The sequence below is a fragment of the Poecile atricapillus genome, chromosome 19 (genome assembly GCF_030490865.1).
Source record: "Poecile atricapillus isolate bPoeAtr1 chromosome 19, bPoeAtr1.hap1, whole genome shotgun sequence".
NCBI lineage: Eukaryota > Metazoa > Chordata > Aves > Passeriformes > Paridae > Poecile > Poecile atricapillus.
Window position 1 is genome coordinate 7,717,985 of NC_081267.1, and position 23,548 is coordinate 7,741,532.

General features: G+C 52.8%; 1 pseudogene; it reads left to right on the forward strand.

Moving 5' to 3' along the window:
* LOC131586380 (uncharacterized) overlaps nt 1-23,548 on the forward strand; it is a 585,722-nt pseudogene that overhangs the window by 244,759 nt on the left and 317,415 nt on the right.

Sequence of the window (23,548 nt, forward strand, 5' to 3'; positions counted from 1 at the left end):
GGGGCATTTTCTGCTCAGGTTTGGATTTCTTCATTCTCCAAACGTCCCCTCAAGCAGCCCAAAATAGGGAGCACCTAAAATATCTTGGCTGAGGTCCCCCTCCCCGGTCACCTGTGGGATGGGGTGTGATGATCCCATAGGTAGGCGGCTGTGAATTGAGGGAGTGCTGGACCTCGTGGTTCCTTCTCCTTTCCCTGATCCTCCTTTGTCTCTCCTCTTCCTCTTGCTCCCCCTCTTCCTCCCTCCTCCACTTCTTCCCTAACCCCATCTCCCGCTCCATCCCTCGTGCTATTTGAGCCATTCGGAACACAGTTCCGCACCCAAACCTCCTGCCGTGCCCCGCGCCCTAAAGAGCCCGGTTAGAGCTCCCCAGGCTCCCCCCAAGTGCTCCCGAGCCGTATACATTCGCCCCCAGCACCTGCAGCCACGGCTCGGACACAAAAGTTTTCTCCAAGCGCTTCCCCGCACCGCCAAACGCGCCTTCCGAACCACTTCCGGGACTACAGCTCCCATCATGCTCCGCGGCGCCCATAGAGCGTTATTCCAGCCGGGACTCCATCTCCCGTCATGCCCCGCGCCTCACCAGAACCCATTGGAGCTGCACCTACAACTCCCGTGATGCTCCGCGCCCCCATTAAACCGTATTATACCGGCGCCTACAACTCCCATCATCCCCCGCGGCCCATAGATTCCCTGTTACGGCCCCCCAAGTGCCCGCCCGGACCCCGAAGGGCCCCCAGATTCCCCTCCCTGATCTCCAAGTGCCCCCCTGGACCCCCAAGTCCTCCCCTGGATCCCAAATTGTCCCACAGAATCCCTAAGTGCCCCTCCAAGTGCTCACCCGGCTCTTCCAAGTGTCCTCCAGACCCCCAAATTCTCTCTAAATTCCCTCCCCAGACCCAAAACTGCCCGAAATGTTGCCCAGAAAAGTTTCCATGGACCCCAAAGTGGCCCCTTTTACCCTGTCTGAGAATAATTTCAAAATTATGAATAACGGGCTAAAAATAGGAGTAATTAGCATAAAGAGGGAGAAATAGTGGTCAGTTAATTAATGAAGGGAATTGTGGTACTTAGAGCCAGAGAACAATAATGTTTTGTTCCTGAAAATGTATCAATTCTTTTATATAAATGGAAAAACAAGGTTATAAGAATACAGAATAATATTATTATAAGAAGTAAAATTTTATTTTTATAAATTAATTAGATTTTAATGATAAAGAAAAATCTATAAATGTTCTCAATGTTTTGGGATGTCAGTCCCAGGTGGGCGATGTCAGACATGCTGAGGCTCGGGGTGAGGAGCAGGTTGTCCAAACAGGGGCAGCCCAAAAGGGGCTCATTCTTCTCCATGACCAGACCTGCTAAGGAGACATTCAGCATCAGGATTGTAAAGAGTAAATCGTGACCTCCTGATCAGTACACAAAGATGTTTTACAGTTTGAACAGTAGAATGTTGTCACTGTAAGGGGCCTTTTTTGTTAATGTACCTCATGTTGTGTCATGTTTGGTAAATACCAATGTTGTTGTACCAGCCTTGTTAATGCCACCTGGCCTTGTCTATTGCCTCTGCTGCTCCCGGCACCCCCCAATGGCACCGATGACAGCACCCAGTGTGTAGATGAGCTCAACTCCCATGGGGGGTAGCACCCAGGAGAAGTGGGATTAACATCCAAAGACCCCTAGAATCAGCGAGCTGTGGCACGAAACAGACTCCAAACTACACTGAGGAGCAAGGGAGAACATTGAGCAACTGACTGATGTTCCGGACTTTATCACCATAACTAAACAACATTTGCTCTCCATGACTACCCAAGATTTACAGTAAACCAGAGTTTTTCTAGACGCTTTCCTGAAGACAGAATCCCCAGCTCTGCCCTGTGGCAAAGCTGAACATCTCCTCCTCTGGGTCATCCATCGGGAGCAGCATTGAGCTCCCCCACCCAGAGCTGCCCTCAATAAAGGCATTAAAAAGGAGCTGCTCTCCTTGCCTGTTCTTTTCAGAAGGACTGAGCCCGTGGCAGAGTGACCCACGCTGCAGCACTGTGAGGGGGCTGTTCCCCATGGGATGGACCCAGCTTGGAGAAGTTCCTGGAGAAGTCTCCGGTGGGAGAGAGCCCAGGGTCCAGCAGGGGAACGACTCCTGTCCCTGAGCAGGGGGAAAAGCCCCGGGGGATGGAGTGACCATGGCCCCATTCCCTGTGTCCCTGCACTGCCGGGGGAGGAGGCACAGCTGGGAGGAGGGAGGGGTGGGGGGAGCTGGTTTTAAGGATCTTCCTTTACTTCTCATGATCCTGCTCTGAGTTTTTGGAGTTTTCTGCCAGAAATCTCTCTCCTCCCCCACTCATCCACAGGAATTTGGGGCAATTTTCCCTTTTTGGAGGAAATCCGAGTGATGCACTGATGCTCCTAATTAGCGCTGGGAGAAGTGAGTCTCCAGGGCTTCCCCCTGAGCCGGAGACACCGAACACCCAGGGCTGGGAAAGGCGGGCCGGGAGCTGCGGAGAACTTTGTTTGTGTTGGGAGCTCAATGGCGGCTCGGGCCGGGCCCGTTCCAGGGCTGTTCCTCATCTCTGCCCTTCCCCTCACACAGCCCGGGGGGCCCTGAGGGCGCGGGGCGGGGCTGTGCCGTGTGCAGAGCCCGCCGCTGGCTGCGATTGGCTGCTGCTGCCGTCACTCGTGGTTCTGGCGCGCGCTGATTGGGCAGAGCGGGGACAAGCCCGGCCCCGCTGGCGCCCCCAGGGCGGCCGTGGGGCAGGAGAGCCGCCATTGCCGGAGCGTCTGTGCGGGCCCGGGAGCGGCGGCAGCAGCGGCCGGAGCCCGGTGAGGCGGCGGCGGAGCTCGGAGGCGGCCCCGGCCATCGCAGGTGGGAGCCGCGCTCGGTTCTGCGGGTGCTCGGGGCTCGCTGCGGGCCCGGGAGGGGGCGGCAGGGGGCTGTGGCGGGTGGGTTGTGCCGTGGCCGGCCCGTGTTGGCCCTGGGCTGAGGGCGCTGCGGGAGCGGCTGCCCGCGGTCTCCTTCCCGCTGGGGCCTCGGCAGGAGCCGGTGCCGGAGCAGCGCTGGCTCGTCCCGGTTCGTGTCGGTAGCACGGAGGTGGCTGCGCTGTGCCCGGGGCTGGGCGGGAAAATTCCCGGCGCCAGAGGTTTGTGTGGCCAAAGGAGCCAGAGGAGTGGTGTGAAAGTGACTTTATTGCTGCCCAAAGGGAGAGGCCATGGGGCATTTGCCATTCGCTCTCTCCAGTTGCTGGAGGATGCGGCCTCGTTTTTGTCCTGATTTTCCCGGCCGCGTGTCCCTGTCCCTTTCCCCACTGGCGGAGGTGCTTGGAAGGTTCAGACTTCCCCATCTGCCTCCTGCATGTCCCGGTTAATATGTACCCCCCACTTTTGTAGAACATCCGATATTGATGGCTCTGTTAAGTCTTTGTTCTTCTGGAATTCAGGAATTTAGCGGGACTTTGTCAGAGCAGCAATCCTTGTCAATTAGTAACATTTTCTGAAACTGATGCTTTCTCCCATTGCTTCCTTATGTACAAATCCATATCTGCAAGCAGATTCACTCATTGACTCTGTTTTTTCTTCCTGGGTGTTCTTTGGTTTTGGGATTGCTCTCAGTGCCCTCATTCTCTGTCCTTTTGTAGCCGTTTGTGGCTCAGGAGGCCTGGCTGCCCCCTGCATCCCCTTGCTCAGCTGCTGAATGAGCTGCACTCAGCAAGGTGTCCTGCATGGTGAAAAGAACGTAAGAGGAGAAACTGCATTCCTTTAACCCATGGTCTGCCAGGGAACCACAAAAAAGTTGCCCATTCCCATCCTTTCCACGTTTGGACCAGTACATGAGCTCTTTTCTTATACCCTTTGTTATCTGTTTCTCCACTTTTCCTTTGTGATCTAAATGACTCAGCAGTTTGAGTCATTTAATTTTCCACAAACTCCTTTTCCTGTTAAAAGATAATCTGATCCCATCCCATGGTGAAATGTTGTGTTTCTCATCTGAGTGGATTGGTTGGGAAGAAAGTCAGGAGCTGGAGCTGTCTGGTTGGGTATTATTTTGAGGACATCCTGTAGTCTAATTATGCCATGGAAATGATAAATGGTTTCTCTGGCTCCTGATATGAATTTGTTAGGGTTCCCAGGGCCTGGTCCATGGTGTTGCAGGATTTGTTCTGGTGGCCGTTCATATTTTCCCCATTTTTGGGTGCTCCCTCCAGCCAGGGCTGCATCAATTTTTGGCTTTTCTCTAATTAAATCAGCACATACTTGGATTCCCAACTGATTTCCCTTAACTTGGGGTGCCAAAAAAACCCCAGTGCTCTAATTCACCCTGGATAACATAGAAAGTGAGAGCACAAGTTAAGGTGGGGACTGGGATGATTCCCGCCCATTTTTTATAGTGAGCTTTCACAACAATCTCCATTTGCCGTTTTCCTTTGCAGCTTAACCAATTTCTGCTGCAGAGTCAGATATCCTCACTATGGGCTCTGCCTTTAGCTGTGCAAATTCCATCTGTGCCCCCAGGCAGAGCTTGGGGTGAGGGGCAGAGGAATTCAGCCCAATTCCTCCCCCAGGCAGGAAGACCCTGGTACATTGTCCAGGCTTTGCCCCAGAGGTGTTAATTTCCATTTCTAAAGCTCCTCTCCTGGCTGCCTGGAATGAGGCTTCTCTTCCAGGGCAGCCATGGGATGACTCACATGGAGGGCCCCCTCCCCCATCTGCTTTTTTTTTTTTATTTTAATGATTTTCTATTAACTCTTTCCATTTTAAAGGGCCTCCTTTCAAACTCTTCTAGTTTTCAAAATGCAGCTTAATGGTGAACATGGAAAAACCCATACCATAATTTTGCTATCACTAAGAGTCACGCACAAACATAAAAACAAAAATTAGAAAGCAATCAAGTGTTTTCTTCTTCTTCTCCTCTGACTAAAAACTGATTCTCACACCTCTGGCCCAAACAGAACTGCCAATATAAAAGTAGAATTATTATGAAAAATTCTTCTAATGGTGTAATCCTTTCACTGAAACTGTGAAAAGCAAAAACTCTCCAACAGTGTCATTAAAGAAATAAAGCATTACTTGATTCTGAAAGGGATCCCCCCGTGTTCAGCTGTGCTGGGGCTGTTTCTGTGCTCAGGGACACTTGGAATGGGCCGTGCCACTTGGCCACCAGAGCTGCTTCTTTCCACTGCTTCGGCAGGACCCGATGTCCTGGTTGGGTGTGTCGTAGTAGAGATGGACAATGACACCTGTTTCTTCTTCCATCACAGCCAAAGCTTTATTGCACACAGCTTATATTTACATGGTTATCAGAAGGCACCGTGCTTAATTCCAGTTGGTTGGGAACTCAGTTCACTGGTTGGTAATGGTGAGTGTACACATCAATCCAAACTTTTCTCTCTAACAATGTTTACATACTTTTTCTACTGATTCCCATGGGACAGATCCCTTGTTACTACAGGTGCACTTGTTCTTCTCCCCAAGAATAGTTTGTTATGTTAACAAACTTTTCATTCTCAAGATGCTTTTGCATGGGAACTTACCAGGCTAGCTGCTAGCTACACTAAGCCCACGTAACAAATCCTAAACCATGATTTTCCAAGTCCTTTCTTTTGTAAGGTTTTACCTTTATGTGACAGGGTGTTACGGACAGCAAAGTCCAAAGGTGGGTGTGTCTCAAATCTCTCCCAGCCCGAGTCTGGATCTCTCTCAATTCAGTGCAGGCATGGGTTTCTTCCCAGCCCCCTCTCTTGGCTGTTCAAACAGGAGGCTGGGTTAAACCCTTCCCCTGTCCTCAATTCTAAATCCTCCTGTGCCACTGAACAAGTTTCATACTGCAGTCACCGAGCTCTGCTCATCCATTTAGAGGCTCTGTTGGGGTGCGTGGGACAAGGTGAGGAGGGGCCCCAGGGGTCGTGTCCCCCCCTGGGAGCGCCTGTGACTCCCCCATGTCCCCCCCATGCCGGGCTCACCCCCTTTTGTCTCTGCCAGAGCTCCTGACCCAGCTCCTGCTGTGCCCTGGGAGGGGCTTTGGGGAGCCCCCCTGGGACCCCCTTGGATCCCCATTCCTGGGCCCTGGGACCCCCCCGCATCTCCTTCCCCAGCTCCGGGACCCCCTGCACCCCCTTCTCCTGCACCAACAGCGCCCTGCACCCCCTTTCCCGGGGATCCTCCCCTGCCAGCCCCTGGATCCCCCGGTTCCGTCAGCCCGGGGACCCCCGGAGCCCCATTCCCGGCCATCCCGGGGCACCGCACCCCCAGGCCTCCCTTTCCAGGGAAAGCCGAGCTGGGCACGGGGCTCTCCAGCCGCTCTGGGATTTCTGATCACTCAAAGGAGAGGGAGAGAGCAGCAGAGAGAGAGAGAAGGAGATTGGGAATCGGGCTCGGGCTCCCAGCGCCCGCTCCTGCTCCGCCGGGGCTGGGGAGCCGCAGCCGCAGGAAAAATGGGATCCGCGGATCCCGGGGCTTCCCCCGCTTTGGGCCGAAGCCGGCGGGTTCCAGGCAGAGTTTGAGCGCAGGGCTCGGGAGTTCAGCCCAGTTTGTCCCGGGGGTCCCGCAGTGCGCGGCCGAGGAGGGTCCCGGGGGATCCCGGGGGGGGATCCCGGGGAATTCCCTGGAATTGCCCCGTCCCCTCCCCCCGCGCTCCCTCGGGCACTTTCGCTTCCGCCTTGGCCGCCCTGCGCCGCCGGGATCTGCCCGGCGACCGGTGACGTCACTGCAGCCTCGGGCTGCCACTGGCGGGCAGCAAAGAGCGGCGCCAATGGCGGGGCCGGAGGCGGCTCTGGGGGCGGGGCCGGAGCTGTGGGCGGGGCCGCAGCGGAGCAGCGCGATGGCTCCAGCGCTGGGGCCGGGGGCGCTCCCGGGGGGCGGCGAGAGGTGAGGGGGACCCCCGGCACCGGGACTCTTTGATCGCCCATTCCGGAGCGCCGAGGGGCCCCTAAACCCCCATTCCTGGGCGCCGCCATCCCACCGAACTCCCATTCCCGGCCGTGGGTCCCACCCTGCACCCCCTTATCCGGCACCAGGAACGCCTGCACCCCTTTCCCGGCCATCTCGCCTCCTGCAGCCCCCAGAGCCCCCTTCTCTTTGACCCATTTACCCCCTGGACCCCTATTCCTGCCTCTCCCAGCAGCCAGCCCCTCCTTTCCTCAGCACTGAGGACACCCGGGACCCCTATTCCCAGCCATCCCGGCTTTCCCTGCCCTGTCCTGGCAATGGGGACACCGGGGACCCTTGGAGCTCCCTTTCCTGGATACTGGAACGCCCTGAACTCCAGCCATGCCACATCTAGCCAGCCCTAGCCTCCCCTCTTGTCAGTCCTGGCATCCCCAAATGCCCTTCCTGGCTCTCCCCGTTCCCCCTTTCCTTCAGCTGTGACCCCCCCGATCCCAAATCTCCAAATGTCCCCCCAGTTCTCCTCTCCCTGCGTTCCCTGCACGCGGCGCTGTCGGAGCCCGGCCCGGGCTTCCCGCAGTCCATGTCCATGGGGTCCCTGGCTGGGATCCCCTTCCAGCGCCGCCGCAGCGAGCGGGGCCGGGCGGAGCCGCAGCCCCGGGGATGGCGGCCGGAACCGAGCCGGGATCTTGGGATAGCCAGAGCTGGGATATTGGGATAGCCAGGGCCGGGATATCGGGATAGCCAGGGCTGGGATATTGGGATAGCCAGGGCTGGGATCTTGGGATAGCCAGAGCTGGGATATTGGGATAGCCAGGGCTGGGATCTTGGGATATCCAGGGCTGGGATCTTGGGATATCCAGGGCTGCGATCTTGGGATAGCCAGGGCTGCGATCTTGGGATAGCCAGGGCTGCGATCTTGGGATAGCCAGAGCCGGGATATTGGGATAGCCAGAGCCGGGATCTTGGGATAGCCAGGGCTGGGATCTTGGGATAGCCAGAGCTGGGATCTTGGGATAGCCAGGGCTGGGATCTTGGGATAGCCAGAGCTGGGATCTTGGGATAGCCAGGGCTGGGATCTTGGGATAGCCAGAGCTGGGATCTTGGGATAGCCAGGGCTGGGATATTGGGATAGCCAGGGCTGGGATCTTGGGATAGCCAGGGCTGGGATCTTGGGATAGCCAGGGCTGGGATCTTGGGATAGCCAGGGCTGGGATATTGGGATAGCCAGGGCTGGGATATTGGGATAGCCAGGGCCGGCACAAGGAGCGGCACCGGCACGGGGCCAGCGGGGAGCTGCAGATGCTGCAGCAGCGGCACAGCCAGAGCGGGGCTGAGCGGGGGGAGCCGGGGCTGGGGGATCTGTGGGGCTGCGATGGCAACTGTGGCACCTCCATGGGGATCCCTGAGATCCAGGCTGAGGGATTAACAAATTCCCTGGCTCACAGCTGCAGGGAATGTCTCTGGAAATATGTCAGATATGGGCGGGAGGTGCTGGAGTGTAAAGGTGGGGAGGGCAGAATTCCCATGGGAATATGGGAATGCAAATGTGGGATTTGGGAGAGCAAAATTTGGGAGCGTGGGAATTCCCATGGAAATTCCATGGATGGATCTCAGACATCCCGTTCCAGTAAGACCTCCACGGATGGATTCTACTGCTGTCCAATTCCCATGTGAACTCTGTAGATGGATCTCACTGCTATGCCATTCCCATGGAGTTCTTTGGGCAGATCTCCCCATCCTGCAGCCATGGGAGTTCCAGTCCGTTTCCCCCCCAAACCCATCCTGGGGGTCGCCCTGTTCTTTGCCCGCCCCACCCCCCACAAGACTCCTGGGGGTCCCTTCATGACACAACCAGCCCCCCCAAACTCTTCCTGGTTCCCTCTCATCCCCCCACAACAGGAATTCTTGAAAGTCCCCCCGTGTCCCCGCACCCAGGACTTTGGGGGTCCCACCCGACCTGTCCGTGCACCCCCAGATTTCTTCCACAGCCCCCCTGTGATGGTGGAGGGTGGGGGCCGAGTGCTGGTGCCCCCCTGCCTGCAGCAGATCCAGCGGTGAGGGCAGTTCGGGGGGTCCCTCAGCATTTGGGGTCCCTGGGATTTGGGGTGACCCCCCGGGCCCCCCAGGATCTCCCTGAACACGCTGACGCTGCCCGTGCACAGTGAGAAGGTTCAAACCCGGCACGGGGTCCCCAGCACTGCCACCCGCATTGCCCAGGTACCCCCAAACCTGCTGAGAACCCCCAAATCCCCCGGGACACCCCAACCTCCCCTGATCCCAAACACAGCCCTGGATGCTCCAAAAACTCCCCAGGACTGCAAAACCCCATACAGACATTGAGAAGGTTCATACCCGGCATGGGCTCCCCATCTCCATCACCAGCAGGTTCCCCAAAACAACCCACCCCTAAAAATGTCACTTAAAGCCGTCATGATCCCCCTCAAAAGGGGTTTGTGGGGCTGCGGCCGCACCAACACCTTAAAATGGGGAGGAAAAAAACACCCCTGTAGTGGTGGGATCCGCCCCCCAAAAAAAAAAAAAAGAGAAAAACTCCTCTTGAGAGGGGCCTGAAGACCCTGAAAGGCCCTGGAAGAGGGACAAGATCCCCTCCTCTGCTGGGGCCTCCCCGAGCCGGGAACTCTCCCGTTCCTGCACTCGGCGGAGCCCCGAACGACGGCGGCTCCTGGGCTGAGCCCCCCTCAGCCGGGGCTGCGGGGGGAACTGGGGGGGCTGGGACGGGCCTTGCGGGTCCTGGGGTGAACTGGGGGACCCTCAGTGCTCCCACCTCCCCCTGTCCCCCTGTCCCGCCCCGTTCCCATTGTTCCCCCAAACCTCCGCTGCCCCCAGCTCGGTTTGGGGGGGACCCAGCCCTTTCCCATCGTGTCCCGGCCCGGCCCCACTCACCCGAGGGCTCCGAACCACGCACAGGGACAGAGGAGGGACAGAGGAGGAGGAAGAGGAGGGACAGAGGAGGAGGAAGTGGAGGAGCAGGAGGAGGAAGAGCTGGAGCAGGCAGAGGAGGCTCCACGTGCGCTCCCCGCTCTCTGGATCTGCAGCTCCTTCGGGACCATCGCCCCCCATCCCGCAGGTGCCCGGGGAGGGGGAGCTCGCCCCAAATACCCCGGGGCTCCCTGGGTTTGGGGTTTTTGGGGGGGATGTTTGGGGATGGCAGGGCTCCAGAGCCGAGCCGCAGATGCTCCTCGGGGGGTCCCCGGGGGTCCCCGGGAGGTGTTTTTGGGGGGTCCCGGTGGCGGCAGAGCCCCGGCAAAGGGGCCGGGGGGATGCGGGTCCGGCATGGCCGGGAAAGGGGTTCGGGGCTCCCGGTGCCGGCAGTGGCTGCTCCCAGCATTGCCCAGTTGCTTCCCGCATGTGGTTTCAGTTTCCTCGGCACCAGGATGAGCCAAATCACTTCCAGTCATTCCCTATTAGAGTACAATTTGTCTCCATTTTCCCCAGATGTTATCTCCATTTTTTCCCTCATTTTTACTCTATTTTCCCCCAATTTTATCCCATTTTCCCTCATTTTTATCCAGTTTATCCCAAATTTTCCTTATTTTTATCCCAATTTATTCCTTATTTTTGCTGTATTTTTCCTTATTTTTATCTTATTTTCATATAATTCTTCCCCATTTTTCTCATTTTTTTCCTGCATTTTGCCCTTTCTTATCTCATTTTTCCTCATTTTTTTCCCAATTTTTCTGAATTTTTTCTTATTTTTCTTCCATTTTTACTCAAATTTCCCCTGTTTTCCTATATTTTCCCAATTTTTTTCCCATTATTAATCTATTTTTATGCATTTCCCCATTCTACCCTCTTTTTGCTCCATTTTTCCTCATTTTTTTCCCCATGTTCTCCCCTATTTTCCACATTTTCTTCTATTTTTCTCCCACTTTCTCTTCATTTTTACCATTTTTATTCCCATTTTCACCCCATTTTTCTCCCAGTTTCCCCCATTTTTTCCCCCATTTTTATCCTGGTTTTATCTCATTTTTCCATCTTTTTATCTTTATTTTCGTCCATTTTTTCTCTCCCATTTTTCCCAATTTTTCCTCCATTTCCATCCCATTTTTCCCTATTTTTATCCCACTTTTTCCCTATTTTTTTTTACCATTTTCACTGCATATTCCCCCATTTTTCTCCCAATTTTCCTCCCATTTTTCTCTCTTTTCCTGCATTTTTTTCTAGTTTTCCCCAACTTTTTGCCATTTTTCCTCCATTTCCATCCTACTTTTCCCTATTTCCCCCTAATCTTCCCCATTTAATTATCCCAAAAATTAATATTTTGGGGGGGAAAAATAGAAATATTGTCGGGAAAAAAGGGTGCTTTGGGGGAAAAACTCCATGAATTTGAATCACAGCTTTCCCATGATTTTTCCATGATTTTTCCATGATTTCCAGCCAGAAGGAGGCGTGGGATTCATCCGAACATTCTGGAAGCTGGAAGAGGACCAGGCCATCTACCTTCCCAAAAATCTGGAGCAGCTCATCCGCAATTCCACCTTTCCCCACTCCCCGGATTCCCAGGTCTGGAAATTCTTCTACGACCTCCCAGGTAGGCAATTCCTAAAATTCCATTTAAAAATGAGATAGGGGGATTTCATCCTGTTATTTTCCTGATTTTTTGCATTATTTTCCCCAATTTTTGTCTCTATTTTTTTTTTCTTATTTTTTCCTGATTTTTTCCTCATTTTTCCCTGAAATTTTCCCAGTTTTTTCCCAGTTTTTTCCTGATGTTTTTGTTTTTCCTGGTTTTTCCCTCTTCTTTTCCCAAAATTTTCTGTCTTTTCACCAACTTTTTCTCAAATGTTTCCGTAATTTTCCTGGTTTTCCCCATTTTTTTCCCAATTTTTTCCCCTGTTTTTCCCATTTTTTTCCTGATTTTTCCCCAATATTTTTAATTTTTTTTTTCTGCTTTTTTCCCCTGATTTCTTCCAGGTTTTATTCCATTTTTCTTTTCCTGATTTTTTTTCCTCATTTCTCACATTTTTTTTCACATATTTTTCAAATTTTTTTCCTGATTTTTCTCTCTGATTTGTCCCAGTATATCCCCTTTTTTTCCTAATTTTTCCTGATTTTTTCCTGTTTGTTTCCTAGATAGTTCCTGGCATTTTCCCAATTTTTTCCCCATTTTTCCAAAAATTTTTTCCCCGCTTCCTTTTACTCATTTTTTCCTTGACTTTTTTCCTTGTTTTTTCCCACTTTTTTTCCCGGTCTTCATCCTCTTTCTTTTCCTGATTTTTCCGTTTTTTCCCAATTTTTTCCCTAAATTTTTTTCTTGATTTTCCCCCACTTTTTCTGGATTTTTCCCTCTTCTTTTCACCATTTCTTCCTGGTTATTCCCCATTTTTTTTCACAATTTGTCCCTGATTTTTTCGTGTATTTCCTAAATTTTTACTGATTTTTCCTGATTTTTCCCAGGTTTCTTCCCTCTCTTTTCTCAATATTACCCAATTTTTTCTCAATCTTTTTCCTGATAGTCCCGATTTTTTCTTGATTTTTCCCGATTTTTTTTCATTATTTTTTTTATTTTTGTGGGGGTTTTTTTCAAAATTTTTTCATTTTTTTTCTCAAACTTTTCCTTGATTTTTGTGTTTTTTCCTGTTTTTAATCCCATTTTTTCCCCTGATTTTTCCCTTTTCCTTTCCCTAATTTTTCTGGTTTTCCCCATTTTTTCCTGATTTTTTTCATTGTTTTTTTCAGATTTTTCCAGATTTTTTTATCCTTTTCCTGTTTTTTCCCTGGTTTTCCCCTGATTTTTCCTTTTTTTCCACATTTTTTTTCTGATTTTTTCCCAATTATTTTCCTGATTTTTTTGCAAATTTTCTCAAATATTTCTGGTTTTTCCTTCATTTTTCAAATATTTTTCCCAATTTTTTCCTGATTTTTCCTGATTTTCCCAGGGTCTTTTTGGCTTTCTTGTCCTGATATTTTCCCTCATTTCTCACAATTTTTTACAATTTTTTTCATGTATTTCCCATTTTATCCTGATTCTTCTCTCTTCCTTTCCCAAATTTTTTCTAGCTTTTTCCCAATTTCTTCTCAAATTTCCCTAGTTTTTACCTGATTTTTCCTGGGATTTTTCCTATTTCTTTCCAGATTTTATTCCTCTTTCTTTTCTGGATTTTCCCCAATTTTTCCAAGTTCTTTCCCAGTTTTTTTTTCTGATTTCCCCAATATTCTTTCCAATTTTCCCTGGTTTTTCATGATTTTTCCTTCTTTTCCTATTTTTTCCTGATTTTTTCCTCATTTTTCCCAGATTTTTCCTGATTTTTCCCAGATTTTTTCCACTTTCTTTTCCTGACTTTTTCCCCCAAATTTTCCCATTTTTTCCTTGAGTTCTCTCTTTTTTTCCCCAAAATTTTTCGTGGTTTTCCCCATTTTTTTTTTCAAATTTTCCCCTGTTTTTCCCGAATTTTTCCCAATTTTTTCCTGGTTTTTCCCCAATTTTTTTTTATTTCACCTTGATATTTTTCTGGTTTTTCCCTGAATTTTCCCTTCTGTTTTCCTTTAGTTTATCCTGGGTTTTTTTTTTCATTTTTTCCCCAATTTTCCAGTTTCTGTCACACTCCCAGTCTGATCCCAGTCACAATCTAATCCCAGTCACTCCCAGTATGAGGCCAGTGGCCCCCAGTTGCTCCCTGTCAGTTCCAGTATGACCCCAGTAGCCTCCAGTGTGATCCCTGGGACTCCCTGTCTCTCCCAGTATATCCCAGTCAGCCCCAGCACGCTCCCAGTCATTCCCAGCTCTTCCCAGTTGTTCATAGCCACTCCCAGTCAATCCCAGTATGATTCCAGTCATCCTCAGTGGGATCCCAGTCTCAGCCAGCATGGACCCAGCTGCTCCCACTCTGATCCCAGTATGATCCCAGTTGAGTATGATCCCAGAATAGTTGTAATTTTTCCCAGTTCCTACCAGTATGATCCCAGTTGTCCCTGAATAGTCCCAGTCCATCTCAGCATGGTCCCACTCACTCCCAGTTTCTCCCACTGTGGTTCCAGCTGTTCCCAGTATGGTCACTGTCACTCCCAGTATATCCCAGCTGCCCAGAGCATGCTTGTGCTCATTCCCAATCATTCCCAGTTACCCCAGTAAGGTTCCAGTTACCCCAGTACAAACCAGTCCCTGCCAGTGCTGCCACTCCTGGGATCCCCCAGCCCTCTCTGTGTTCCCCCCTCCCGCATCTCCCCAGAGCAGCCCCAAGGGCTGGCAGTCCCCAGCCAGGGTCCCCAGCCAGCCCCAGGTTGGATCTGCAGCCCCCAATTTTCCCAGTTTCCCTCTCCTTTTCCCCGGGCCGGGTTCCCCCCGTCCCCAGCGGGTGGGAGCAGCGGAGAGCCCCGCGCTGCCCATCCCGACCTGTCCCGGCTCCATCCCCGCTCCTGCCGTGGGCTGTGAGGGGTTTGGGAACGGGGCACCGAGGGTGTCACTGCTCCTGGGGGAGGAGGAGGAGGAGGGATGGAAGAGGAGGGATGAAGAAGGAGAGAGAGAAGGGATGGAAGCAGGAGAAGGTGCTGGCGTTAGGGAGGAGAAGGAGGAGGGATGGAAGGGGAGGAGAGGGAGGAAGATGTTGTAAATACTCCACAAACCCCTTCAGTCTTGTTCCCCATGGGGATGTGTCCGCCCTTCTCAGAACACGGGCGGGAAGGGGTCTCAAAATATATCCAACATGGACCTAAGGTATTTTAGACAGAGAAGGCTCAGACTTACGAGACGTGGTCCTGGGTTTATTGTATATGGATCTCCCAGGGCAAGAAAGAGGCTGAGATTCCTCGGGTGCTCTCTTAAACTTGGGGGAGGGGGTGGCCATGGGATACAGGGGGGTTACAGCCAATGGGATAGGGAAAAGAAAAGGGAGGTTAGGTAGGGACTGACCTTATACAACACCAAGGGTGAGTTCTTCCCTTGGGACATACCATAATTTTTTAAATGAACTTCAACAGGAAGAGGAGGGACAAAGGAGGATCAGGGAAAGGAGAAGGAACCAAGAGGTCAAGAACTCCCTGAATTTACAATCCCCCACCTGTGGGATCATCACCCCCCATCCCACAGGTACCCCGAGAGGGGGAGCTCAGCCCAGATCTCCTGGGGGGTCCCTGGGTTGGGTTTTTTTGGGGGGGATATTTAAGAATTAAGGACTGCAAAGCTGAGCAGAAAATGCCCCTTGGGGCAACACTGGGTGGTCCCAGCATTCCTAAGTGGGGAGATGGAAATGAGGGGAACTTTTTGGATTTCTGGCACTCCCAGCAACCTGGGGTGGGCAGGGACTGAGTAGAGAGGGGAACCCCAGTGCAAGCGTGACCCCCAGCAGCTGGGACAGGGGGGAACCCCTGAACTGCAAAGGGGACAGAACAGAGATGGGGAACTCCCGGGAGGCATTTTCAGGGCTGAATTTTGGTGTTTGGGAGGTTTTTATGGGCCCCAGATGCCCGGTAACTTCTAGAGATGAACTTGGTCAGGAGGAACACCCTAACCCAATGTGCTCATGCATTGTATATTTCCGCAAACAAGGATTTCTCATTCCCAAACCTTGGCCAGATGGAGAAGGAGGCTGCGAGGAAGAGGAAGATGCCCCAGGACACCCAGACAGGTGAGGAGGAAGTCAGTGCCCCTTTCCCCCTCTCTCCTGCTCCATCTCCCAGCCCAGCATGGCCCCCGGCTGCAGGACAACCCCGCTGCCGACGCCGTCCTGCCGGGGACGCACTGGGGGGATCTCCTTCCCCTTCCCTCTGGCACGGAGGCAAATCCCATCCTCTCCTTGTCCTTCCTCCCCCAGACAAGGAACTGAGGATGGAGACGAGGGAGGACAAATCCCCACGGCAGAACCTCGTGGAAGAGGCCGTTTTGAGCGGCTCCACGGTGCAGGAACCCAATGGGGAGGAAAATACCCGGAGATCCCGCAGGAGGAGGGGCTCCAAACCCATCCCAGGGTGCTCTGAGGAGGAAAGACCCACCCTGTGCCGGGAAGGCGGCCGGAGATCCAGCCAGGGCTCTGAGCTGGTGGTCCATGAGCAGGTTCAGGATGGGGAGAAGCCCTACAAGTGCTTGGAGTGTGGGAAGAGCTTCAGCTTGAGCACCAAACTAATCCACCACCAGATGATCCACACTGGGGAATGGGCCTACGAGTGTGGGGAATGTGGGAAGGGCTTCAGCTGCAGCTCTGAACTCATCCGTCACCAGCGCATCCACACTGGGGAGAGGCCCTACGAGTGTGGTGAGTGTGGGAAGAGGTTTCACAGCAGCTCCAATCTCCTCAGGCACCAGCTGATTCACACGGATGAGAGGCCCTTCCGCTGCCCTGACTGTGGGGAGGGCTTCAAGTACAACTCCCACCTCATCAGGCACCAGCGCATCCACACTGGGGAGAGGCCCTATGAGTGTGGGGAATGTGGGAAGAGCTTCAGCCAGAGGTCCAAACTGATCATCCACCAGATGATCCACACTGGGGAGAGGCCCTATGAGTGTCCCGAGTGTGGGAAGAGGTTTCAGACCAGCTCAGATCTCCTCAGGCACCAGCGCATTCACACGGATGAGAGGCCCTTCCGCTGCCCCGACTGTGGGGAAGGCTTCAAGCACAACTCTCACCTCATCACCCACCGGCGCATCCACACTGGGGAGAGGCCCTACGAGTGTCCCCAGTGTGGGAAGAGCTTCTCCAGGAGCTCTAACTTGACCCAACACCAGCGGAGGCACCGGTAAGGGAAGCCCTGCGAGTGCCCCAAGTGCAGGAAGAGCTTTGTGCACTGCTCCAGCTCCATCCCCCATCAGAGGACCCACGTTGGGCAGAGCCCTGATGACCCACGTTCCCTGTGATCTGCGTTTTGAAGACACTGGGTTGGTTGTCATTTTCTTTTGTTCCGATTATCTTTTGATTAATCTTCATCCCTTTAAAACAGACAAAATTGGGGTAAAAGTCTACAAATTCATCAAAGGCATCTAGAGCCTCACATTTTATTAGTGCTTCAAGGTAATCTGGTATTCAGGGAAATACTTAGGGGTTGTGGGTGTATTTGGTGTAGTTTTCTCCATTTTTTGTCACTCAAAGCAATGAGAGTTTGATCTGTCACCTCAAAACCACTCAATGCCACTGAAAACTGCACAGTCCCACTCAAAACTATTGGATTCCACAGCCCCTCAGGGTGTGATGCCTCAAGTTTTAGCTTTCATATCTTTCATATTTTACACTGTCTAGGTTTGTATTTTTGAACTTCCTGATAAGTGTTAGTGAGCTCTCTTCACAGAGTAGGTAGACAATTTCTACCTTGATACTAAGGGCAGCTGTTACAAGTTTCAGGCCCAAAAGCATAAACAAGGGTGGACTGAAGAGAGAAAACAAGAAGGACAGGACTTCATCATCTGAAGCTGTAATTGAACAATGAACCTCAATATGCAGATGGACCTAAACTTCTAAAATTGTGAGACCTCATGATGAGTTGTCTATTTTTGTGACCATTTCTGGTCCATCTTGGGTGTAGCCCTGGCCAGGTTCTTGCACTGCCCAAGGCGTATCCTTTAAGGCCTTTTAATAAACTTTATTCTTAACTGTCCAGCCTCTGTTTTAGATCAGCCTTCTGAAGGCATCAGGTGGAATGGGGTTGGAAGGGGATTGGGTGAAGTGGGATGCAAATCAGGAGGGGTGAGATGGGCATTGGGTGGGGCAGGATGGGTGGGATGGAGTTTGGGAGGTGTGAAATGGGGGAAATAGGGCTTGAGAATGGGGTCTTGATGTCCAGCAGGAGTGGGATGGGATGGGGTTTGGATTGGGGAGGTGGGGTGGGGTCTGGAATGAGACAGCCAAAGTTTGGGGATGATGAATGGAGGGGAAACCCGTTAGTGAGTTTTGGATATTCCATGTTCCCAACGAGATTTTAAGGTATCTCGCATTTCTCAGGAGGTTTTGGGGCACTCCCCAGCTCTTGGGGTGTTCCTGAGAGCAGCTCCATGGAGCCCCATTGCCAGGGCTGGTTGCCATGGGCACGAGCTCAGAGCTGTAGCCAGAGTGCGTTGCCTCGGTGCTGGAGAGCAGAGAAATGATGAATGGCCCCAGACATCTCCTGGGTGTGTTTGGGGGCAGAGCAAGTTCTGCCTAGGTGGGGCAGTCACTGCCCCAGCCCAGCCACTGCAGCCTCTGCTCCAGCCCCAAAGTGGCTGCCAAGCCCCTGGCACCCCGAAAACCCCAGCTGGGAGAGGGAGCAGAGCAGGTGAGGCTGTGACATGGGTGTGACACTGACATGTGCCATGGCCCTGGAGCTCACAGCAGCTGAGATGGTGCTGGATCCAAGGCTGACTGTGGATCTCTGTCCCTCTCTCTCCCCTTACTTCCACTTTTCAAAATCTGGATAGCTTGAAGCTGGATGGGTTGGACGAGTTGGCTCAGTCAGTGCTTAGTGAAGTGATTTCCTCTAATTGCATGCAGATTTATGATTTCTCGAGTACCTCACTCTCTAAAGTTTTCAGCTGAAAGTTTGTTTCCCATCCTCCTGAGAAGTTTGTTGTTTTCTCCCATGCACTGCCCGAGGGGATCGAGGTACCTCAGGTCCCTTTCCAGCAGGGCCCGAGCGAGCTTGGGGCACAGCACAGGGAACTGCAATGCTGAGCCAGCCCTGGCTGGGTTGGAGGAAGCAGAAAGGCCAAGCCCTGAGCCCAGGCCTGGCACAGCAGGGCCTGTCCCTCACGGGTGGCTCGGGGCTCTTTGTGGGGCAGTGGGATGTGAGGGGCAGCAAGGACAAATGCCATAAACCTGCAAGCCCTGCCAGCCTCCTCAGGGAGGGCCGAGGGAGGAGCAAAGACCTTCCTGGGGCTGTGCCCTGGGCCAGGAGGGATTGTGCCAGTGGAGTTGACCCTAAATTTCTTCTCCCAGGCAGCTTTAGGACATGGAGCATGAAGAAGCCAGAGCCAACTCTCAGCTTTCCACAGTCCTCCAGTAGAATCCTGTGTGGGGAGCAGCCTGGGAGCAGGGTTTGTATGTCAGGGGAGGGGAATTCAGAGCCCTTTTCTCCCCCATGACCTGAGGGTCTGCATTTTCAATGGCCCTGCAGCTGCCAGAGGGGCCTTTTTTACCCAGATGAGAACAGTTCTGCTGATGGCCTGTCCTAAACCTGATTTTTCTGCAAATGTGCCAATAAAGCCTCATTTTTTGCATCCCCAGGTCTTGTGTGCATGCAGGTTTCTCAACTGAAGTGTTGGAACAGCTCTGCTAGGTAGTTCCCTTTCCGTGGTGATATTTTTGGTTTTTTTTAAAATTATCTCCCCGTCAGCTCTGGGCAGAGCTCTGTAACTGTGTGTGACACTTGTCTGTGGCACTGTGGGGGTGGCCAAGGGGACCTTCCCCGAGCTGTCTGCAGAGGAATCCACAGCAGCCCAGGCCGGGGGTGCTCAGTGGCCGCTCAGTTCCGCTGACTGGACGCGGCTCTGGACGCTTCCCTTGGAGCATCTCCAGGGAGGGAACGCTGGGGCTGCCCCGGCTGTGGTGTCACTGCCAGGGGAACGCTGGGGCTGCCCCGGCTGTGGTGTCACTGCCAGGGGAACGCTGGGGCTGCCCCGGCTGTGGTGTCACTGCCAGGGGAACGCTGGGGCTGCCCCGGCTGTGGTGTCACTGCCAGGGGAACGCTGGGGCTGCCCCGCTCCTGCCCCACCCCATCAGCTCTGCCAGCGCCTCCAGGGGACACAAAGGCTGAGCCAAAGGGTGAGAGTTGCACCAGGGGCTGAGCTGGGATCTGGGACCCATTGGGATCATGGAGTCCAGCCCCCGGCCCTGCACAGACACCCCAACAATCGCAGCCTGTGCATCCCTGGCAGCGCTGGCCAAAGGCTCCTGGAGCTGCGGCAGCCTCGGGGCCGTGCCCATTCCCTGGGGAGCCTGGGCAGTGCCCCAGCCCCCTGTGGGGGAAGAAGCTTTTGCTGATCTCCAGCCCAGCCCTGCCCTGGCCCAGCTCCAGCCGTTCCCTCGGCTCCTGTCCCTGCTCACCTGGGCAGAGATCAGAGCTTGCCCAGAGCAGCTGTGGCTGCCCCTGGATCCCTAGAAGTGTCCAAGGCCAGGTTGGAAAGGGCTTGGAACAGCCTGGGATAGTGGAAGGTGTCCCTGCCCATGGCAGTTGATGGAATGATAAGGTTCACTTAAGGTTTAAGGTCTCTTCCACCCCAAGGCATTCTGTGATTCTGTGATTTTGGGGGAGATGCTGAAGCTCTGGCTCAGCTTTATCTCAGTGAATGTCTGGACCCAGCAGCAGCCATGGGTGGGATCATCTCCTCCTCCCTCTCACTGTGGCTGTAACTCACCCAAGGGCAGTGTCATAAATGAAACTGAAATTTGGACGACTAGGTCTATTGAGTAAACAGCAGTTTAATAACAAGAAAAAAAATGATACAATTTAGTGAATTGAATACAAGAATCCAATTTAATAAAAGAATACAATTTAGTGGATTTAATAGCAATTTGATATAGAAGGAATACAATTTAGTAAAAAGTACAATTTAGTGAATATATTAATATATGTATATACATATATATATGAAAAAATATATATACATATATACATATATATGAATGTAGCTTGCCAGTAATTAAGTATGACTAAAGCATAAGCAAGACTGACCAGGGTATGGGGAGGGCTTCTCACCCTGCCTCACATACAAAACAAAGCAATTCAAACTAAACTTATATGCTTATACATATTTGTTCATGTTTCCAGTAAGTCTCCTCCAATTTATGATTCTTTAATTTTACATCACTGTTCTTCATGGCGCATGTTTCACTTGTTGCTAGGGGGTCTTCAGTCTTCTTTCAGTGCTATTTTGGATGAAGGCTTACACTCATCCTCGTTGTTCTCTGGATAACCTTACAGGCTCTGCGTGTGTACTAAGTGTTGTGTTATGTAAGTGAGCATTGTGCTCCACTAATTAGCATTACACTTGATAATTTTCAGGCCCTATGCCTAAAGCCGTTCCAACTTTATCCATCTCACGGTCAGTTTTCTCTTGGGACATTACTTATCCTAGAACTACATCCTGTACTTTAATTTTAACATGTAACATATATCTGCTTTGTAACACTAATTCCCTTGATTGCTTCTAATAATAACTAATTTCAAATAATAATTTACAAACAGTTACAATTTAGTTAACATGAATCATTTCCATTTATCACAAGGGGATTCAGGGAGCTCATCCTGATGGATGAGGAAAAGGGAGTGGGAACTCAGCAGTGAGGAGAGCTGAGGGCTGGAGAGCAGCTCTGAATGATACCAAAATCCCACCGGACTTCTGAAACATTGCTGTTCGTCAGCCAGTGACAGGATGAGTCCCTGAGACTGGGGCTTGGCCTTCCTCGTGGTGAGGGGAATCAAGGAAGGCTGCAGTGTGATGGAGACTGTGATGGGCTGGGAACTCACTGGGGGAAAGGAGGGAGCAGTTGTGAAGTAAAAGGCAGGTGGGGGACAGAACTCCTTCAGAGAATAGAACTGTTCTGAGCTACAGCTTGAGCAAGATGAAAAATGTCATTTGGGGTCATCCCAGATGGATTTCATTTCAGAAGTTATGGAACAAGTTTAATTTTTGGGGGGTGTCATGTTTTCCCTTGGAGGTGGACACTCTGCAGACTTGAGCTGCATTGCCAAAATGCTCCAGTCTCTGCTGCAGGTCACACCGTTTCTTCTTTGGCTGATCCCGGCGCGGTGCTGAGCCCAGCAGAGCCCTGGCAGAGCCCAGAGCAGCCTCAGCATCCGCAGAGCCCGGCTGCAAGGAGAGAAAGCAGAAACCGCCCGTCAGCTGAAGGCTCCTGTCCCCTTGTCCCAGCCAGCCGCGGTGCCCAGGCCATGCTGGCCGTGCTCAGAGCTGGGCCCAAAGCTGCCCATCACTGCTGCCTTTGGGAGCAGAGCAGGAGGGCAGGACATGTGCCCAGCCTGCAGCCAGCCACGGCAGATCCAGCCCCTCAGCAGCTGCCCAGAGCGGGATGCTCCTGTGCCCGCTGCCATCTCCCAAAAGCTCTTGTCCCACCCATGCCAGGGAGATGAGGACCCACCTCACACCATCTGCTGCCAGAAGAAAAGCTGGTCCCAAACGATGTCCTCAGTCTTCTCCAAGGGCACGGCCCATCCACGCCACAGCTGGTCCCAAGCACTTCCTGATCCAGACTGGACCCCACCTAGAACGCTTCCTTTAGAAAAACAAACAACAAATTAATGAAAATAGGTTACAGACAAAAAGGGGAAACAAGAAAAATGGTAAAAAATCTTATCTCTGTCAGAAGCTTGAGCAAGGCCCAACCCCTACATTCTGGGGAAAAACCCACCCATGGGTGAGGGAAGCCCATGCTTGCTCCCTTTCCCCCTGCACTGTCCCCCAAAATCATGGTGATCCCAAAGCAAAGCAGGGGAGTGGAGCAGCCCAAGCCCTTTCTTGCCTGCACAGCAAAGCAGCCGTGCTCAGGTTCTGGAGTCCCACCTGTGCTCCTGCCATGGGGGTTTGTTTGTGTCGGGCTGGCTGCCCCAGCCCCAGCCCGGGGCACGGTGGGTGGTGGGGGCTGTTGGCAGGGCCAGGATCCCACTCCCATTTCGTAACCACCCCAGCCCATGTCCCCAGCCCTGCCAAAAACCAGCTGGGCAGCCACTGAGGAATCAGTTGCATCTGCCCCAGTGAAGGGGAAACCTTTGGTTCCCGGCCAATGCACAAATCTGGGAGCATCCCCCTGGGTCTGGACTGACCTGAAAATTCACTGTGGGGCCTGGCTTTGAAGAAGGTGCCAGAATCAAAGTCCATCATCGCCAGCTGCCGCTGGCCAGGTGGAGGAAGAGGATGTCATCCTTGCTGTTTTCCTCCATGTCTCCAGCAGCAGCAGCAGCCCCACCTGGTCCAGCTTCTCCAGGGGCTCCTTCTTCCCTGGGGGGACACCAGGCTGTCAGGGTTCTGCCCAGGGCCCGGCTGTCAGTGAACCAGGACAAGCAAAACCAGCTCAGATGGTGCCCACCAGTGTTGGGCAGAGCAGCTCAGCTCCAGCACAAGGGCTGTGTGTTCCCATTTGATGAGCCCAGTGCAGTGACACAGGCAGGACAAAAAAGTCTGGGTTTCTTTGCTGCTGATTGCCAGGGCATGTGTGGAGCTGTAACTTACCAGGTCCCTGCATCACTGTGCCTGTGGCTCTCTCCCTTCTTCTAGGGCTGATGAATATCCTACATCCAGGGATCATGGAACAGGTCTTCTAATGAGGGCCTGTCCAAGGAGTTCAGGGATAAACACCACCTGATCAGAGCTTGGCAGTCTGGGGAGAGAAACCACAAACCACTGGTCAGTTGGAGAAGGCTCCTGTCTGCTTTGTCCCACTATTCCCGTGCCCAGGCCACGCTGGATGTGCTCAGAGCTGGGCCTAAACTTTCCCATTAATTTTTTTGTTTTGGAGGAGAGCAGGAGAGCAGGACATGTGCCACCTCCTCAGCAGCTGCCAGAGCGGGATGCTCACGAGCCCGCTGCTGTCTCCCAACACTGGTGTTCCCCCTGTGCCCAGAGATGAGGATTCACCTTGGGAGAGCCGCTGTGGCAGCGGGAGCTGGCCCCATCTGATGTTACTGCCCCTCCTGAAAGGGTGCTCCCCGCAGACCATCTCGTGCAGCAGGATGCCCAGGGTCCAGATGGTCGCTGCCTCGCCATGGTACCACCCAAAGTCGTTCCATTCCGGGGGGC